The 20,795-nt window shown below is 50.5% G+C and overlaps 2 protein-coding genes across 8 annotated transcripts in view; one reads left to right on the top strand and one right to left on the bottom strand.

Annotated features, from left to right (window-relative positions):
• The window catches only part of LOC125950219 (uncharacterized), a 486,985-nt gene that overhangs the window by 262,731 nt on the left and 203,459 nt on the right, over window positions 1-20,795 (bottom strand). The gene's annotated exons all lie outside the window — the stretch shown is intronic.
• LOC125950165 (protein winged eye) overlaps window positions 1-20,795 on the top strand; it is a 111,428-nt gene that overhangs the window by 11,538 nt on the left and 79,095 nt on the right. For all 7 annotated transcript variants that reach the window (XM_049677863.1, XM_049677869.1, XM_049677866.1 and 4 more), the window contains exon 2: window positions 7,239-8,555. The gene's annotated coding sequence lies outside the window, so the exon portion shown is untranslated. The remainder of the gene's footprint in view (window positions 1-7,238; window positions 8,556-20,795) is intronic.

Here is a 20,795-nt window from a genome sequence, read left to right as displayed (position 1 = left end):
ACCTCAACGAGTACGAGGTCTCCGGGAAGAGGGGCAGCAGGAGACTTCGTCCTGGTGTCCTCCTTCCTCCTTTTTCTCTCTCTCTTCGCCATTCTGAAGCATAAACTCGGCCTGGGCGGCCAATGCAGTACGCGAAGTATGCGTCTGTATGCCCTATAGCCGACGAAACTCATTTACTCGAATTTGAAACATAAATAAATATGCCTCCCCCTCATTGCCATTGCCTTCCGTGCTCGTCGTCCACATCGTCGCCCTCGAACAGCTGATTGGAACACAGAGACGCCGCTCCGCCGTCGCCGCCGCGTCTTGGTTCGCGATGATGCGCCGTACGTTTTACCGACGGCATTTGTGGCGACCACTCGACGACGATGGCGACGCCAACGACGACAAGACTGTCTCCTCTCATAAGACTCGAGAATGGATCGCGTTTTAATGTCTTCTCGATCTTCGGATTCGGATTCGGATTCGGAACGTTACTACAACATGTAGTACAGCATCGGAATCGGGAATGAAATACATCGATCACCCCACCAGCACCAGCACCAGCACCAGCAGCAACCCTCGTTGGACTATTGGGGGTGTAATCCCGCTGACAAACGAATTTGCTCTGGCAAAGACTTTTATCGCCGCCATATTGGGGTCTCGAGAAGGAGGAGGATTTCTTTTGATTCCAAGTCTTTCGCTCTCTCTCTCTGCGCCTCTAAGCGGGATTAGGGCTTAGGACAGGATCGAAGGCAACGGGAAATGGGTGTAAATCCTTATTGATTGCAAGCCAAGGAGCATTCGTCCACCGCCGTGCGTGCGTGCGTCCGTGCGAACGGATATAACGAGCAAACACCTTGAGCTTACCGTTCGGATGCTTGGTTCCGTTCCGTTGTTTGTGTTTGGCGTCGTTTTGTTTCTTTTGTTTTTGTCTCCCCACGCGTGTGTCGACGAGACGAGGTAAGCATAATTCCATTTGATTGGTGAAAATGGCGCACCAAATCGTGTCCATGTCCATGGGAATCGCAGTTCGTACCAAGAGGGGCTCAGGGGAACTCAAAGAGACTCATTGCGGCTTTGAAGCTACCGGCGGCGTACTCAACGCGAGGCCACAGCACGACAACGGGGGGTAGGTGGTGACATGGGTCGGTGACATGTTTACGTTCGTTTGCACATTCTTCATACCCCCTCGGCCGTCTTCCTCGCAGCCCTTTCCAATCAAAGGCCGCGGTTCCAATCGCTTTGGGCGCGTAAATGCTTATCGTTGTTTTGGAATTTTGAAGAAATAGAAATAAAAAAAACCGGAAAAATAGGAAGAAACGGCGACCGAGTGCGGTGCGCGGTACGGTGTGATAACAATCTGGAGTGGGGCGGACATTCTTTTGCATCTGACATGCCACAACACCCATGCCTCGTTCGTCCCTCGAAACATGCAGCAGTAGCCTCTGATAAGACGCCTTGTGTTTGCTGCTCGCGACGAACAAGCGAAGCAAGCCATGATGCTCTGGTGGAACATTGCGGTGCTATGGATGCGAGTTTGCTGCACATCGGAGCACTGTTTGCTCCGTTTGAAAGGGGAATCAATTCGCATAAAAGCAGCAGAGCGTTGTACAAAACGTTAGCATCCATATACGGTTGGTGAATTCGTTCGCTTTAAATACCGTTTTGGAGTGTCGCGGTGTGTCCATAGCCGCCTCATGCCCCCTTCCTCCAATAGCGTTCGTCCAATTTTCCAGCACTTTAAAGACCATTCATTAAACCATTAGCCAGCCACTCGCCTGCTGACGAGCGAGAGAGACGGAAACAGAGAGAGAGAGCGAGCCCCAAGTCCTCTGTTCGTTTGCTGCTCGGTCCAGAAAAGGGTGATAAACAACATCCCCCAGCATAAACTGGGAAGTCGAGCAGCAGCAGCAGAGAGGAAAAAAGGGGGGCAACGAGAGAGGGATGCGCCTTAGATGGGCTAAGTGATCTATCGTCGCCCAAACCCCGTACACCCCTCCCCCCTTCCGTTTGAAGTCGAGAAGAGAAGCGAATGCGTGGCTGGCCACTGCATAGTGTGCCTGCGTCTGGCTGTGTGTGTGTGGAGGGAAGGCGAAACATGTTTGAGGTGTTGTTGCGGGTGGCAAGAGCAATTAATGAGCTGCTAGCTGAAAAATGACCACCCTGCCTCCCCCCCACTCTTTACTTTCCTACCCGGGGCGCATGCAAGGTAGGTTAAGAAGGTGGAGGGGCAAGGCACCGAAACGCAGCATCAGCAGCAGCATAATGATGTTCCTCGGGAACTAATGCACTACCGGTGATGCTGCACCTTCGGATGTTGTTGTGCAGCCAATCCGAGAGTGGGAGATTATGCTTCGTCGACGGTAGCATCGTGCTCCGTGCCCGTCTATCGAAGTAGCCTGGCCGGATCTTGCACAGGCTTCGAAAGGCCTTCTCGTTCGTTTGCGGGCATCTTATCGATAGAAGAGAGTGGCTTGCGTAGTAGCTCTGTATAAAGGCCGGCTACTGGCCGGGATATTCGCTTGTATTCCAATCCGGGATGGAGGCATCACACTGTTGGTGACCGGAAATTGAATCGCTTATGTTGATGCCTGAGCAGCAGCAACAACGACGCCGTAGTGGTGCGCATGCATTCTAGCGCGTCATCAGCGAGTTGCCTTATCTAAACTCACAGCTACAGACGCCGACGGTTTCGCGGCACATACAGACAGACGTGCCGTCGTCGCTGCCGCCTCAGGTGTGCGCTGTCGTTGAAAAGAAAAGCTTCAATCCCTTCTTCTTCTTCTCGTGTTTCCTCTTGTGTGTGTGTCTCTCTCCCTCTTTTGCTACGATAAAGCTGTTGTTCAGTTTTTTTTCTTCTAATCAATCGCGGTCGTGGTCGTCCCTCGAGAGAAGGACGCTGTTGTGCTGCGAGATGAAGGCACTAATAATAGGAATGAGGAGAATATTAATAATGATAATGATAGCTGACGAGAATAGATGCTTGCCATCAGGACGCACACACACACACACACATACACGAGCGCGTGCGATGTGGCGACTCCAGGCGAAACCTGAAACCTGGAACCCTCGAACGCGGATTTTGAATGGAGGTCCGTAAAACTCTGACGACGTCACACATAACCTGGGCATGGGCACACACACACACACGCACACCGGCTTTCACGTGGTCACAGAGGGAGGTACCGTCTCGGACCGTCGTCGTCGTGGTCGTCGTCGTCGTCACCGTTGGACCCCAAAGTATGCTCGCCAACGATCGTTTTGCATCTTTCATCCGGCGGCCGTTCCCATCGGCCATTCGGTTGACCGTCGTCGTGGTCGTCGTCGTATGAGTTTGCGTGCACGTCGTCTCTATGTGTGTGCGTTTATGGTTGCTATGCTGTTTTTTGTTATGTTGCCCACAGTGCTCCATCATTATCGGAAAGCTGCATCCAGCCGCCTTCGAGGGCGCGCCGCATTTTTACGATCCGCGCCGTAGTGCCTTCAAGCGAACCTTTGGGGGGAGGGAGAGCGGGTTGGTTGGTTGATTGTAAAATTTAATTTTTCCGTTTGTTTTCCCTCTCCTTCTCTATCGCGCTTTCTCACTCTCTCTCTCTCTTTTGTGAGGTACTTTGCTGTCTGTTCTTCAATTTTACGATTTTCGATCGAGCAAAGCAAGCTATGCTGTTGCTGTCCGGTGCTGCTGCTGTGCGTCTACTAGAGAACGATCTCTGGGGCAGGCAGCAGGACCTTTTCGGCAGAGGCAGAGCTACTGCCTAGGGCCTAGGACCGTGTCCTGGCAGAGCGTCACCGTCGTGACGGCCGTTCCGTTGCTTCCTGTTTTTACGATGACGACGATCATGCTACAATAATAATGAGTGCTGCTGCTGCTGCAGCTGATGAAGATGATGATACTGATGATCGTGATACAGTTTCAAATGATAATTATTGCATCATAAAAGCATTATTGCGGATGCAGCTTTGAGCAGCTACCGTCGTCGTTGTCGTTCACCATGCTGGTGCCCGGTGCCTGGTCCTCTTGGTCCCCCCCCCCCCCCCCCCCCTCGACTGATGATGACGGTTCAATCTTCAACGCCGACAGCCAACCAGCCCATTCCGGCCGTGGGATTAAAGTTCTTGAGTTGGGAGGAGTTTGGTTGGAAAGTGGATTGGTTTACAACGATCCACAAACGATCGGATTCGGTCACACACACACACGCACACACCAAGCGATGGTGGTGGTGGTGCTGAATGCGGGTCATAAAAATGCTCTCCCAATGCAACCGTACTCTACGTACGTCCAAGAAGGGGGTTCACCTTCTTTTGTACGGGTTTTTGGGTTGAAGTACACAACAGGGTCTCGGTCTCGGCTCCTCAAGAGCTTAATCCTCTTAAGAAAGGTCGTCTCCTCCTTTTCCACCTCCTTCACCACCTCCTCCTCCTCCTGGTTGGTCTGCGATCGGTCCTATTGATTGGTCATGCATGCATTATTTGCTGACAAGTCGGAGACGCGACGCGATGCGACGCTCCGGTTTCCGATTTCCTCATCCGAAACGACGGAAACATGAGGAGCAGCCCACACGTTGGTCCATGCTGCTGGTGGTGGTGGTGATGTTGTTGGGATGAAAACGGTCCTCAAATGATTACGCAGAGTTGTTCGCGGAGCATAACGCCTCGTCGCGTTCTTCTCGCGATCGTGTACGTCTACATCAATAGAGCAGCCCGGCGGTGGACACGCGGTTGGTGTACCACCCCACCATCCCACTCCGACATTCTGCTATTCTAAACATCCGGCAGCGGCGGCGATGGCGACGACGGCGACGGTATCGGATTCGTGTTCGATCTCGGGATCTGGTTCCTATTCTTTAGCGCCTTCCCGGGGGAGGGGGAATGGGGGGTCACGCCATCAGCGCCAGTCCGTGTGTTTCGAGTACACTCCAGCCCGAAAAGCGGATTTTGTTGCAGTGGGAGGGCCTTTGCCTTTGATAGGATTCCTTTCCGTACATGATAATCATGCTTTCGGAGCCCAGGGTCAATGGTTCGTAGGGGATAAGATCTTGTATTTATTCTACACCATGCACTGCAGATGTATTTTTGTAGAAAAATATGTCGAGAGCACCTTTAAAACGCTTCAAAAACTTCTACAGGAATTCTTAAAACTTGTGGACAACTTTTTCAATTTTGGTCCCAAAAAACATTCACCAACTTATCTAAGTCAGTTCTTTCTGTTCCAAGTCAAGCAAAAAACAAAACCTCTTCGCAAAGGCACAACCGTAACGCAGCGACGCAAAATATATGACCATCATTAATCCTATTTCGTGCGTTTTTGTGCCGGCGGACCGAGACGCAGGGCCAATCTTCGGTTCGATCGATCGAATCGACGGCCAGGACGCCGTTTGGAGCATTGAAAGCGTCCAGAAATTATGGAGCGACGGATTCTCGTTCGCTTCTTCTCTTCCCTCTCTTCTTTAATATCAACCTTCCTGCTTCCTTCGTGCCAGGCCGATGAAGCCGACGATGCCGGTTTGCCGGATTTAATAAGGATATAACGACGTTTATGCTTCCGGGCAACAGCTCCTCGTAGTCCGGCCCGGGCCAAGCGAATTACCGCGTATCCTAGCAACATCTCCGCAGCCGTCTGTTGCTTAGTGTTAGCAGCTTTTCGATTCCCGTTTTTGGGACTTTCTATCTCCTCCAGCTAGTCAGTAGCACCAGTAATGAGATTTCCGCTTTCCGAAGTGTTGAGCTCAGCGCCAACGTTCCAACGATCATCGCGAGCGCACTATCCATGATGTGGCTTTGTTTGACTTCTCGCACAAAGTACAATTGCACTCACCGTGCGTGTGTATGTGTGTGTGCGACGATAGTTTAAGGGAATGAATATGCACACACGCGAGATGCACCCCCGGGGCTAGGCGACGCGGTGCGTAGGTGTGCAACGCGAACTCGGTGCACTCCAGCAAGAACAATGAGCAGCACAGTACGGGTTCCTTTGCTAGCCTCCCGGCATTCCGGTGTTGCACACGGTACGTAGGTGCAGTAGATGTGTGCAGCCAGTGTGCAATGAATAATAGAAACAATTTGCATCGCTAATTCACGAGCTCACACGAGCGCGCGCGCACACTCTTCAAACGCCTCTGGCCTGAAAATGGGTCTCAAATGGATGGCCATTGCTGGTGATCGTTAGCTACCACCTCGCGAAGGTCTCTCCGACGAGGAGCTTATGAGTAAGTGTCAAAAATGACATCGACATCGAGTGGCGGCGACCAGGCAACCAGGCGACCAGGCGACCAGGTCTCCCAGTAAGGCAATCCGGACTAAAAACCGCGCCGGGCGGCACAATGCCGCCGGATTTGATTTATGTAACCACCTCCTCATCACTCGACGATGAGGACGACGATGACAGAAGAAGAGGGTTTCGCTTTGGTACCGAGGAGGGAACGCTCCCCCGGGGGGGGTGAGAACTGGGTTTCAAGTTGACCCCACGGACTGACAAACTCGGGCTACTCGAACTCCAAGTTGGCGCGCGGCCTGCTTTGGAGAGGACAACTTGGCGCACTTTATTCTCGTCAAGAGTCGAGCGAGTGATGCATTAACGTCGTCGTCGTCGTCGTCGTCGTCAACACAACTGCGGGTCTGGTTTGTGTGACCTGCTGCGCTATTCTCGATCCCGATGAATTCCAACTGCAAGTGCGGAGAGAGAGAGACCCCCTGATGTGTCATTTTTAAATTTGTAATACACCCAGAGGCCGGGGGCCATCTGGCCAGCATCTCATCAGCTCGACGACGGACGACGACGACGACGTATGGTGTATGATATATGCTAATTCTTGGGAACACACATTTGGCCAGGGACCAAAGGACCAACAGCTTGCCTGAGATTCCATCATTTGCAAAACGGGGACCTGCAACTCCAGCGTGTTCTGGGTGTACTGTAAGCGTACAAGGTTTCTAAAAGGAGAGCGCACCAGGGACGATGTTTGGGATGAATTGATTGATGGAAACGGTATGACTTTGCTCGTATTAAATCGCATAAAGTGTTCTGGAGGGAACACGGTAGAGAGAGAGAGGGAAAGAGAGAGAGGATCGAACATCTTGCTTTGATCTCGAACATAATCTCCAACTCTTGCTGTGTGCTTCGCTCCGTCTACTGCTTCTGGTGCTGCTGCTGCTGCTGCTGCTACTACCATTCAGGGCGTCGAGTTTCCCGAGTCCTTTTAATGTCCTAATGTTTGATTTATTATGTTTCATGTACCTTCCATCATCGTCACCATCAGGCATCATCAAGTGGAGTGGAGTGGCGATCGAATCTAAAGCCGTGTCTGAACCTTTTCGATTCCTGACGATCGCAACCCGTGTCGAGGTCGATCGATAGTGCGCCAACAGAGCCCGGGATCGCAAGGCAGCGTGATTGATGTTGTGACCACTCAGGGGACCTCCTGCAACCTCGATTCCGGATCATTTACGGCCATCGTCGTACCGTGTGTGTGTGCAGAGAAGCTCATCTCCGGCCGATCGTCGTCATCGTCGTCGCTCTGTCGTTGTGCAATAATAAATTTTCGGCCTTCCTTAAGTGCGCCTGTCCCCGGAAAAGTCATCATCGGAGCATAAATCAAATTATCTCCCGCACGAGATAGGGTACGGATAGTTCCGGTTTCGTAGATCGGCTGCGACGTTTCGACTACTCGGCAAATCATCGCCACTTCGACGTACCCTGGACGCCTGGAACGAAACGAAACGAAGAAAAGTGGTCCTCACCATCCTTACGAGACGAAAAAGGATATCGAATTGATATTTATTGCGTCCGTACGCGCGTTGCGTTGCGTCGTCGTCGCCATTGATTTCGGTTACGACGACCTACGACCCAATAGTGAGAGGTAGTGGTAGTGCCCAGGAAGGTGTCAAGTGTAACCACCACCGGCGAAGTGTCTGTGTGAGTGATTAAGGTCATATTGTGGCCATCCATCCATCCATCCGCTTGCAAGTGCAGTCCGTTGCGTTGAAGAGGATGCATTTGCAGATGGATGCAGTGCAGTAAGTGCTTTCAAGTGCAACGTTCTGTTGGTGTTTAGTGTACGTCAAGTAGAGCCACGTCGTGTGTGTGTGAGTGAGTGTGAACGTGAGTGTGCAAAGTCAATGTCTACTAAGCATCTCCACGGAGCGGTGCATTCGTTTTCATAGCATCCAAGTGAAACACACAACAGTGCATCTCGGGTATAGCGAGCGTTTTGTGACCAAAAAAAAAACCGGAAAAAACATCCGTCCCCAGAAGATAGTCCGGGGAGAGTAGCTGTTGGCCAAACTTTACGCCAAAGACGCTCGTGCGGCAGAGTGGCAGAGAGTTCGCTGCTGTGTCACTTCCGTTCGCCTGGCCGGAAGTTTGAAGTTTTCCAATCGTGACGAAGAGAGAAATAGAGAGAGAGAGAGCAGAGAGAAACGAGGCTCTTTAATTTTCCCTTCGACTTCTCGAGATCCTGACACATCGACGCACCGGACCAGACGGGTCTTCTCTTCGCTCAGCATGAACGGATACATTCGTGATACGGCGCCCGCATCCACCAACTCCTCCTTCAAGCATCTTCCGTTCGCTGCCGGTAAGACCGTTGCTGCCGTTTGAGACAGTGTTTTGCGACAATTCCCTCTCTGTTTCTCTCTCTCTCTCGTCGCACATTCTTTTCCGTCTTCTTCAAGACGCCTTCCAGACACTTTTTACGTTTTATTGGCTTTTGACCAGGGGTTTTGCTGCCGGTGCTTCTACGGTCCGCCTTCGACTTTCGACTTCGGCGCGCAGCCAAACGACACTAACACACTAACTGCCCACGGTGTGTCCTTCCGACCCGGCCGGCCGGTCGGATTGGGAGCCCCTTTGGGAGTTACGTTCCACGGAGGGTATCGATTCCGATTGTAAAGAAGAAAAGCAATGAAAAGACCAAAAAAAAGAACACCCCGAGAAGACGAAATACGACATTGTGTTGTGTGATTTAGTAGCTTTCTTCTTTAAAATCTCATTCCATTCGCCTACGGCCGCGCGGTACCCCTTTCGAACCCGATTTCGACTCAATTCCGACGCCACTATCGGCGCCGAGGATGTTTTCGACTTTTTTCGGGACAAATAGTCGAAGGTTTTGGTTGTGAAAAATGGGGAAAAATGTATTCCTTTTTTTTTTCTAGACTACCGAGCCGAGCATATAGCGTCCACACGCCTGTCACGTCGTCGTGTCGAAGAAGAAAACCCTTTTTTTTGGTTGCTCCCCACAAGTTGGATACATGGGAGAATGCAAAGCGGCGGAATACGAAGTTGTTGACTTTATGGCACCTTCTGTCACTGATCTTTCCGTTCCGTCCGTCCGCCCGGGTCTGTGTCCGGCTGTCCGGGTCCGGCATCATTTGCAATCAATTGATGGGGCAACATAATCCGTTTTCTTCGAACAGGCAAATCGACCATCGAGTTCTCGGAGTCGGAGTCGAAGTCACGGAGACTGACTCGGACTCGGACTCGGTTCGGTTCCCTTTTTCCGATTGGCCATTTGCATGCTGCTTCTAGGTAGCTGGGGGATGACCTCAGTCCTTTCAATCTACGAAAGAGATTCAGCTTTACCTTTTGATCCTCACTCCAGACTTTGGATACTCCGGAACAAACCCCGGGGGCGGTGGGTATTTTGAACGACGTGACAATTGGACAATCTTTTCTCCTTCAGAAGTCCCTGTCAGCCAGGGGGAACCCCGCAGGAAGGCAGACAGGAACTTCGTTTCGGAAGATTTGTTTCTCACTCCCAACCACCCCCCAAATACCCGACCGGACAAGCTTAGTTGGTATTACAGTCTGGAAATCTTTCCCCAGGTGTGATTCGAGCCGCTTGTTGGCGTCTTCGATTGTCTAGGAACAACCTTCCCTAACCGCAACATTCTTCGTTGTCGAACTCCTCGGACAGGAACCGTGTTGTCCTCCATGTCCTATTGCCTCTATACCGTTGAGTTGGATTATTGAATTTTGTGAACCGTATCTGAATCGGTCCTGGGGATACCCACAGGTAGCACAAGGAGTTGTGTATCGGACTTAGTTAATTGATCCATTCTCTGTTGTCGGTTGTGGTTAAATGCTGAGCAAAGGCTTTTACGAGACAATTTCAGCTTCAGTTCGGTCGTTTGCTCGGAAAATCTTTCCCATCCTTTGCCGAGTATCCTTGGGCAATACCAGGAACGATTTGTGTGATTCCTCACACCCAACCCAATCATCACACCATCGCTCACACACATCAATCAGTTAGTGTAATGTGCAGCATAATCCTTAATTTGGGGCACGTTCTGTTTAATCATCATCCCGTTTCGGGCGGGGGGTGCTATGATTGGGCTGCCCTGCAATTAGGGACAAAATTGGACAGCTGTCCTGGCCCTACAGCCACCAGGACATCGTTGTACGACGCTTTCGAGAGGGAGACCCTAATGTACTATGCCAGGCCTATGCTCGTCAGGCGACGATGCCTAATCCTATCGTTGCCATGCTGCTAGACGATGCTGTTGTTGTGATGTATCTTCCTTTTTATTTTGATCCATCGTCATCAAGGACGGTGGAGCAGGTGCCGTACTGTAGGGCGTGTAGGAGAATAGACCTGGATTTACGGGGGATACAGATTTGCTAATTGAATTGCCGTTGTCCTTTGTGTGTTTAGATGGCTACTTAGATTGGAGATATCTGGAGATCTTATCTGGATTTCTGAAGTTCTGTAAAAATACGTAGTGAAGGTCCTTTGATTTTCAGGGGTTTTTTACCAAATAAATCCAGTGTTGAGGAGTTGTTTCTGGGTATTTTTGAGCTTGTGTTCGGAGTTAGAAGGTAAACTTCTATACCGCTCAACACTACTCCATCTCCATTTATTGCTCATTAACATTGAACCTTTCATAAAAGATCTTCTCGAGGGTTGCTTCGATCGATTGTAAAATATGCAGATGTGCGTAGATATCGATTCGGACGGACTCTTCGGTCCGGTCGGTTCGCGTGAATGCAATCCCCACTGAAGCACTACTTCACTCTCTGCCCATAAAACCATAATCAGTATTACAAAATCATCTTATCCGTTCATCTTTGCCTTTCAACCAACCTCCTATCCGCTCTTTCTGTCTTGCTCACCCCCTTTAGTGAGCTAATAGCGTGAGTGAAGAACAAAATATAACAGCCTCACACACACACACACACACACACACACACACACACAGGATAGCAAAACCCCGTTCACCACGGATGGAACTGTGCCAAGTCATCCTTTCCATTGGAATTCCATCCATCGCGTCTCGTGAAACGTGAAAAAGAAGAAGTCACCGCGCCTCGGTCCGGGAAGAAAAGAGGTTTCAGAGGTGGGCGCAGGGGGAGGGACAGCGACAGCGCACACACAGACACACATGGAACACGCATCTGAATAAAATTGCTAGGCAACGGACGGGGCTCGAATTTCGAGAGGTTAACTTTTATTGCCTCCCGCATCGAGACCGCGCCGTCTCCTCGACCGATAGGCCCGCTGCTCGTGGCTCGCGCGTTCGCACACACAGTCCGTGTCCCGGGCTCTCTCCTTCTCTCTCTCTCTCTCGCTCACACACGGGGCCAAGCGAAACATGAACCTTCGGAAGAACCTGTTTTATGCTGCGAACGCTGCTGCTGCTGCAGCACTACAGCCATTACCTTCCTATCGGGGTCCGTAATGTTGTTTTCTTGTTGGCAGTCCAGTCCGGGCTGCTGTTGTCCAGTCCAGCTTTCTTGTTGTTCTTATTCGATGGCGTTCGCTCCCCCCCCCCAGGGGTTTTCTATCCCCCTTCTAAGTGGGTTTCGCCGATCTCCGAACCAAGCGAGACCTTACGCCGTTTTCGCGGACCATTAATTGTGAGCTACAGCTACAGCTAGATTACGAGTGCGCTAGACGGGGTCCGGTGGTGGAACAAAAAATCACAATTTGATAAGCCTCGAGAGCTGGAAGGTGATAATAATTGGCTGGGCACTGTATTGGTAGAAAGAGTTTTATGTTAGTATAGTAGAGAAATAAACGGTTGTAATAATTGTTGGTCATGAAGCACTTTAACTTCAGATGTTTGAAAAAGTATAAAGAACACATTTTATCCAAAACCAAATCCTGAAGAAATGAGTCAACCTCGGCCGGGCGTACATTGTGTTTCCGAAGAAAATCCTAAACATTGTCAATCCCAAAAACCCTAAAAAGCGCCAAAAAAAAAAAAGTTCGCAACCAAAACTATGCCATCAGCAGCACCACCACATCTAAGCAACCTAAGCATTGTTGCAGTAACGAAGCAGCTTTGTTGAGCGACACCACACAGCAACCATCGGCCTGCCTCGTGTGATGCTGCCCTGGCTTGCCATGGCCTGCTCTGGACCGCTTAGTCCAGAAGATTTATGGTCAGCGGGATTTATGCATCGTAGCAGCCGCCGCAGCCGCAGTTAGATGTTTTTGAAGTATTTGGTTTCAAAACCAACGTCAACCAAGCCGTCGACCGCGCTGGAGACACAAAGATTTTCGACTTTTACCAACACCACATAAACCCAGCGGTACCGGGCCGGCCATTGCTGGCCATTTTTGAAATAATGCTCCAAACGTTAATCGGCTTATGTGGTGGCGCGGTACGCGAGCGCCGACCTTCTCTCGTTACTTGGAACAACGGCACAGCAGCAGCGTGGTGGTCCCGGCACCGAACAGGTCAGCATCATTTTCTAATAATGTTTTCCCTACCGGGACCTACCGGACCTCGCCGCTTTTTGGTCGCTCGCCTCTGGGACCGGAGCTTGTCACCGAGGTTGTCAGTGGCAGCGAGCAAAATCTCCTCTTCCTGTTCCCGTTTTAATACTTAAATTATTCGGGACCCCCAGTTCTGGCGTGCTGGTGAGACACTTCCAAGGATCCAAGTCCACTACTGTCCGGATGCGTTTAGGTTCAGGAGGAGCTGCTCTTGTGACACAGAGGACACCGTCATGATGACGGGGGTTGTTGGCAAACAACATACTGCTGCTGCCGTAACATGACCGACGGGTTCCCATTTTTTACCCAAAGGCAGCAAAGACAATCGTCCCTAATCGTCAACAGCAGGAAGGTGAAGCAGGAAGGCTACTTGGGATTTGGTTTTGGAGGCAAGCAACCCCTCACTTGACCACAGGACAAGGTGTAGGGATTTGTCCACATTTCTGTCCACCGCGAATGGCCGGACCTGTACAGCATCAAGTTGTTGTTTTGACGAATTAATTAAGCTGTCCAGCCGCTGTCCCAAGTCCTCCACGGCGGGGTTTTTTTTTGGTTTTGTTTGTTATCCCAAATGGCTAGGAGTTTAATTCGGGCACAGTGGCACACGGCGCGTTATCTGCCTTGAGTGTCTCTAGCTGGATTCCCGAAATCCCCGCGAACTCTACTCGTCTGCAACGTCAAAAACTCTATTCCGTAATGTCGTAAAGGTGGCGGACACAACCAGACGTGTATCGTGTGTACCGTGCACCGTCGGGATTGGTTTTCCAGGCCCAGGGTTATAAAGTCTTCGCGGTCTTCGAGATTGTTCGCGTCGCGTCGAACGGTTCACGTATTACCTTTATTAAGGCAAAGGTGCTGATTAAGAGCAATAAAACCAAAGATTTAGGGTCTCCAGCAGCAATCCCGCATTAAGACGCACCACAGGGTGCCGCTCTAGGAACGGAGAGAGAGAAGGAGAGAGAATGGCCGGGTGAGAAACGTCGAGAAGTCAATAGAATTCCGGGAAAGCACTATTGTAGCTCACGAGCAAAAGGAGTCGTAATCTCCTCTTCTGGAGCGGTCCGCTAGATGGGATTGTTCGGAATCCATTTATGTTTCGGGAGTTTCGGACTGGCTATTATCATTACCGTTCTTTTGCAGTCCTCCTCCTCCTCCTGCTATATGTCCAGTCTTTCAAATCCTGTTGTGGTCAAAATCCTCGAGCGGATTAACACATATCTCCATCGAGGGATGCTATCAGCTTAATGTACAAGGAACTTCCTGCTTAAGCGTATGCTTCGGTGGAGCGAGCAAACCCGAATGATGCTGGCACAATCTTCGCAACATCATTTGAATCAGTCAGCTGAGATGTTGTTGTTGCCTTTTTTTCTGTTTCGTTGTTGCTGGTTGGTGCTGGCGCGAAAGATTTATGATCAGCCATCATCGACATTTTGAAGAGATTTTAATGATTTGGCGAATATTATGAAAAGAACAGAAATACCTTCCCTTCGGTTTTCGGTGCGTCTCGTAGCGAAGTGGAATTCCGATAGGCATCGCGCCCGGATCGCCATGAGAAGAGAGAGAGAGAGAGAGAGAGAGAGAGAGAGAGAGAGAGAGAGAGAGAGAGAGCCTCCTGCCCGTAAATCAATCATAATCTGAAGTATCGAACACGAAAGCTTTGTTCTCGCGGGGGCTTCGCGGGACCGTAAAAAAAGTCATCATCTTCGCCTCGACCACTGCTAACTCCCTCTTGTCCTTGAACCGCCGCACCACACGGGGCAAGAGTGCGTTCCCTGTGCAGGAGAGAAGAGAACCTGAGGCCTGTACCTTCGAAATTTGAATATGTTCATCATTGCACACTCAATGTTACGGTAACTTAATACATATTCTAACCGTAAGAGGGGACCGTTTCATTTTCTAAATCTGACAGCCTGACAATGAGATGTTAGATAAACTTACATCATTCGCTCTCCCCGCGCGGCTCACGATGGCCAAAATATCGCCGCCCGCATCACCCAGGTGGAAAGCATTCGATTATGCGCCTCACTTTAGCTCTCTATTCTCCATTCCGCCTTCCGCGTTTCTCGAGTGGTTCCTCTCCCCGTGGTTCCAGTACGCAGCTGGTCGGTCGATCCGGGCCGGGGGCCTGGGCACACCCAGACATCGCTCAACGTGCACACCCCGGACATCGATCTATTTAAGAAGATAAAGATAAAATAAATATGATTAATTGCGCGCTATAAATCATTCGCTGCTCTGTGCGCAGCTCGATCGCTCCGAGCGTTGCGTCGGACTTTTTGGAGGTTATGGTGTGTGCTCCACTATGGTGTGCGTGTGTGTGTGTGTGTTCAGGTGGCGCTGTATGTACGCTGCAATTGCGGAACTCTATAAAAAGCAAGTGTTACCTTTCCCCTCGCGTAAAGCATCCTTTTCGGTGTTATAACACTCGTTGTTCTAGTTCCAATCGAAGCAAGCTGGGACTTAATGATGTTGACGTTCACACACAGACACACACACACAGACGGGCTGCACCTTCGTACAACAGTCAACGCTTAATGACTGCAGCCGTCCTCGCGTTCATCAATCTGTTCCTTCGCGAACAGCGAAGCATTACTCTCGATTATTACGTTTTCACCTCACCCACACCCCCCTCCCCAGGAGAGACATGTCTGGTTGGATGGGATTTGATGATGTGTCCTTCCCTACTACAACGCTGCGTACAATGACACCCGACCCGACGCGAGTTTCGAGGCCACTATATGCCCGCAGCTGCGCTAAATCAATGCGCGAACAATTTATATTAATTGATTTATCATTATCATTTTATGGCGCTCGCGCGCTGCTCAGCAATGGCGTGTCCCCGAGGGTTGTGTCTGTCGCTAATGCGCCCTCGTAAAATGCACCGACGCGGGGCTGGAGTATCCCAAAAACTCGCGGAAAAGATGAAAGCCCCTTAGCGGCGACCATGAAAAGGGGCTGAAAAGGGGGTCTGGTGGCTGGTATTTTTCGGGCGCTTCGGGGACACGTTGGGCGCCGTTTTCCGAAGCCCAAGCCGATAATGACGCACCAGCGCACAACCACGAAACGGAAATGCGGACATGGTGGTGGCGGTACTACTGCTGCTGCTGCTGTCAGTTCAGCAAACTGACAGCACACTACCGGAATGACAGTTTTCCATCGAATTGATGGTGATTGATATTTGGGGCCGTGCGTGCGTGCGTGCGTGTGTCCGTGCGGATGTGCGCGCGATTTAATGGAAGGAAATGACGGAGGGGTTGGGGACCAAATGAGCATAATCGTGAACCAAGCGGAACGGTTTCTGTGGGACGAGACGGGACGACAAAAAAAGGGGGCAACGAGGAGTGTAATGAAATTATTTAGTCGACGAGCGAGCGGCTTTTAAGCCTTAACCTGACCAGCATTTCCGGCGTGGCCACCGTCGGTTCTCTCGCTCGGGCTATCGGGCTAATCAATCACTTTGCAAAACGTGCGGTACCGCGCTCCGATATAACCGCTCGTTATCGCCGGCGTTAGCGTAGAGCCCGGGACCACCGGAAAAAGGGGTCTGGTCTGGGCATCATTAGGTAGCCGCCGGGGGATGGGGAGGGGAAGGCTACGGTATACTCCGGGTTCGCTCGTGGCTTCCAGCGTCATTCGTTGCGGTTTTTTTGGGACCACGATCACAGACCGTTCGGGGAAGCGCAAAAGCGGGAACATTTTATATTTCCTTTCATATTCACAGACACACACACGCCGGACAGACAGATTGGTGTGATAAGCCTTGAACCTGAAATAGTTTAAATGGTTCATTACCACACCACGGTCACTGTTCAACAAGTTCAACAACAAACAAGCAGAACAGAGCAACCGGGGAACAGGAGAGATGGAATTCGCTGGAGGAATCTATTCCGTTTGTTTGGATTTCAAACTATTATGGTTTTTGGAGTAAAAACGAGCAGCGGGATTTCGGATTTCGTTTGGTCGTGGCATTCGAGAACGGTTCTGTCCAGGAATTTCATCTGGTTGGTGGAATCCCCGAAATACACGGGACGCCATTGCTAATTTTCTCCACTGAAAACGTGAGGTTTTTGTTGGAACAATTTGTTGCTGTTTGCTGTAAAACCGCAATGGGCAAAAGGTTTTTGTGCTACGGGAATTCCTCAGCGAACTAAACGAAGAAGGAACCAACAGATACCTGAAAAAAAAACGTCGCACAAAAGCTTAACAATGCCTTTAAGGTTGTAGGTCTGTGTGACAGAATCGAGCTTATGCTGTTGCTGCTCTCTGGGAAGACTGCACCAGATAGAACCAGGAATCCGTTAGTATGCTTCTTTCTTGCTCCTTCGGTGACACATTCTGGCCAGTCATCCACCGTTTTAATGAAAGTCATCCATATTTTTATCATATCCCCCGGGTGAACCTTTTCCGCGTTTGAGATATCGCGTCTGGGCATTCCGGGGATGCAGTTCCCGGTCACCATCGAACGGGGAACCGGCTCTCCGTGGTCGGGACGCACGCACGCACGCAGGATATAAGGGTGTGAGAGACAACCGAAAATCAACAGGCGAATCGCAATAAATCACGGGAATTTGACAGTTTCAATTTGTGCTGCTGCTGCTGCTGCGTCGTCTGCCGAGATTTACTGGTGGCCAGCGAGGCAAGGGGAGCACAAGGGGTGCGAATGATGCGAACCGTCTGCCGATACCGATTTGATAAAACTCACCGTCCTTTCGCCCTTCCTGGGGCCATCAAACCTGCTGCTGCTGCAGCTGCTGCTGCTGCTGATCGATCGATCGAACGAATGACTTTCTGGGGGAAAATAATTAAAAATGAAATGTTTAGATTGGCTCTGGACATCATAGAGATACCCTCTCTGTACGTGTGTGCGTGCGTGTGTGTGTAAAGAGGAGTGATAGGACCCCGGTTGCGACATAATAAGACGCGTTAATCCCTTCTTGAAGCCCGAAGCCGTGTGTAATCCATTGTTCCGGAGAAACGACAGCACGATTCCGACAATCAAAATAAGCTTTCTCAATAATAGGTCAACCTTCAACATGAATCCCAACCTGAGCCCCGGGCCTGGCTAATCCGTTAAACATCTTTTGAAATGGATACTTTGATCGCCGGCTTGAGGGCACCCCAAAAACCGAGCAGTTCTGGAATGGGAGTCACGGTGAACACCTTATCGTCTCCTCTTTTGAATCCTATAAATTAATGGTTCGAATGCACTCTCCGTGTTCCGTCTGTTTCTTTCGAACCTTGAACCGGGACGGTGTCTGTGTCATCCTTTTTGAAAAAAGGAATCCGTGTTCCATCCATCTCTAGACGCCGACGGAGGAACCGAATCCGAGGATCAATGAAGCTGATTAAATTTACGATCGAGCTAGAATCAAAAGAATAGCGTAGCTCTCCGATTTACTGTCCATTTTAATGTTGTCACCGTGATGGAACATGAAGCCTTTGGTGGAGTTTCATGGGCCGCATAACGTGTTAGACCTGCGCTTGTCATTAGACGCTTATCGATGGCATTGACGAAAGGATGGATCCTCTCAGTAATGATCACTGCGTAGCGTCTGCATTCAACCACCAGCGTACACAACCATTTGCACAATGCAAACAACGGTCAACGGTCGGTAAATAATTTATCGAAAAGTATGTCCATTGCGCAATTGGCTGCACATTGGCCGGGCATCATAATTCATTGCGCTAAACGTCTCGCGTCTTTGCGCGTCTCGCGTCGTTGCAGTACTTTCGATCAGCAATCGGCATTCCATTTTCGGCCAACAACACTGTTGCTGTTGCGCCCCTTTTCGAGTTGTCAGTTTGCGTGCGTTGGCAACGCGCTGGGGCCCCAAACTCCCCGAGACGCCTCCGAAGTTAATGTATTTATTGCCGGGGCATCAGACCCTGGGACTAGAGTTTCTGTAGCATATTTATGGTTATTTGCAAGATTATTTACAACCACTACCCCTGGCCGGCTGGCAGACTGGCCGGCCGGAACACAATCGAACGCACCCCTCTCGGATGGGGCTCATATAACGACCGCGACAGTGGAGTGGAGGAGAAGAAAAAAAATACAAAAAAAACTTTTGAACCTCCAACTCCTGAAGACCGTGGACGTGGACGCTAGACACGGGCCCGACGACACCGAAACGGTGAAGCGATTAATGAGAGTTATCAAGCTGATTAGATAGCAAAACCTCCTCCTACTCCCACTCCCACAAAATTCGGATAGACCCCGCGGAAGGTGGCTCCGAAAAGTTAGGACAGATGACTTACAAAACGATGCCCCGGACTTTGGCTTTATGGCTTCGAGGAACTCACCACGACGACGACGACGACGCCGCCGTCTTCTAAGCCTACTTCGAGATCGAATGCGGCTGCTGCTGCTGCTGTAACATGACTCCACTTTCGCGTGGAAGGCGTAGCGAGATGGACTTACCTAGACTTGATAGACATCCGTGGCCCAAAAAATGGACCCATAGACCGGGGGTCCGGGGAGTTTGCGTTCGCGACGAGCACACACACACACACGCGCGCGCGAGCGTCAGTCAACTGTGAAACTTCAACTTGTCCAACATGTCCCGGAGCCAGGGCCGGGCGGGCATCATACAGCTAACCTTCTGTCGGGCAGGCCTTTCTCTCTCTGCCCCCCCGACCCCCGGGGAGTAAATTGGTGTTCCCGATGGAACGAATTGCATGTGGCCGGGGTGGGGGGAGACCATGTGTCTATCTCTCTATCCGAAGAGACAGGGAGAGAACGCTGTAAAACAGGGACCTTGGGTCAAAATAGAAGTCGAACAGTCGAGGCGATCAAGGCGAGACCTGCTGCAGCAGCTCACTGAGGAAGCCGCCGCCGTCGCTTCGAAGGTTCTGTTCTGGGTTGAAGCTTAGACCCCAAAACGCCGACGGTCGTTGGGTGCCAGTTCCACATCTTCTTTTCTTCTACTACCTTTTTGACTCTTCACACACGGAGAGAGAGAAAAGGAGCAGCATGATTAGAAGGAGAAGAGAAGAAACATATTTATATACGTTTCAACCACCGATGTGTCACTGCTTGTTTAGGTCTCTCGGTGTTGCTATCGTATGCCGTGTTTTCGGGGAATCCAGGCCGTCGCCAGCACCAGCACCGTCGCTGGCGGCGGCCAGGGAGTGATCCGTTTTGACAGGTGTTAGTTTCAAAAAGGCACTCGGCTAGATCGGTCGGTATACATCGGCCCTCTGTCCATCTCTGATGATCTCTCATTTGTACCTCCCGGAAGAACTAGGAGCCGGGGGCCAGTTGATTGTTTTTTTTTTGTTTTCCATTCCGCAGCACGTTTTTATGCTGCCGCTGCCGCTGCTGCTGCTGTCCTCGTCTCGGTCCAGTCCTCTGTACTGCGCACTGCTAACTTGTTGATTTGTGAAACTTCACATGTCGTTCCGTTGTCCCTGTAAACGTAGCAGCAAACATGATGAGTTTTTCGGAACGGGCGAAGGCGGGCGCGGCGAGTGGCGATGGTGAGAATGTTTTCCGTTCCGTAGACGTAAAGGGCGCTTGGAGCTTGGTGTTGGAGCTGGAGATTCCGCTTGAAAGTTTTCCCGTTTTTCGCCTGTTTTTCGCCTTTTTAATCTCTTTTTTGGTAAATGAAACTAGTTCGATGGCCATGTTGTTGTTGAAAGGTGGGCCTAGTCCTGGAACTAAGACCCTTTTGTATTCTGGCGGTGAGGTGTGTTATCTCAATGTTTATTCATTTAACTTTTGGCCGCCAACCGAAAAATGATTGTCCTTTCCAGCACACACACACACAGACACACACACACACACACACACACACACACACACACACACACACACACACACACACACACACACACACACACACACACACACACACACACACACACACACACACACACACACACACACAGACACACACACATGAGTAGACTAATGTAGTGTTTGTCCTTTAGTGGATGTCGCACTCCTTTATTGCAATTGAACCATGGTTAAACATCCGGCATCGCTTCGTAGTGCTCGATTAAATGCCTAACAACCTTTCGGAGCGTAGCTAAGGAATTGTGTTCAGGGCCTTCTTGATTTTTTTTTTCTAGCACGACCCACACTAGTATACATGA

The sequence above is a fragment of the Anopheles darlingi genome, chromosome 2 (genome assembly GCF_943734745.1).
Source record: "Anopheles darlingi chromosome 2, idAnoDarlMG_H_01, whole genome shotgun sequence".
In the NCBI taxonomy this organism is placed as follows: Eukaryota; Metazoa; Arthropoda; class Insecta; order Diptera; family Culicidae; genus Anopheles; species Anopheles darlingi.
The sequence above is the reverse complement of the archived record's forward strand: the minus strand, read 5'-3'. Positions and strand labels throughout refer to the sequence as shown.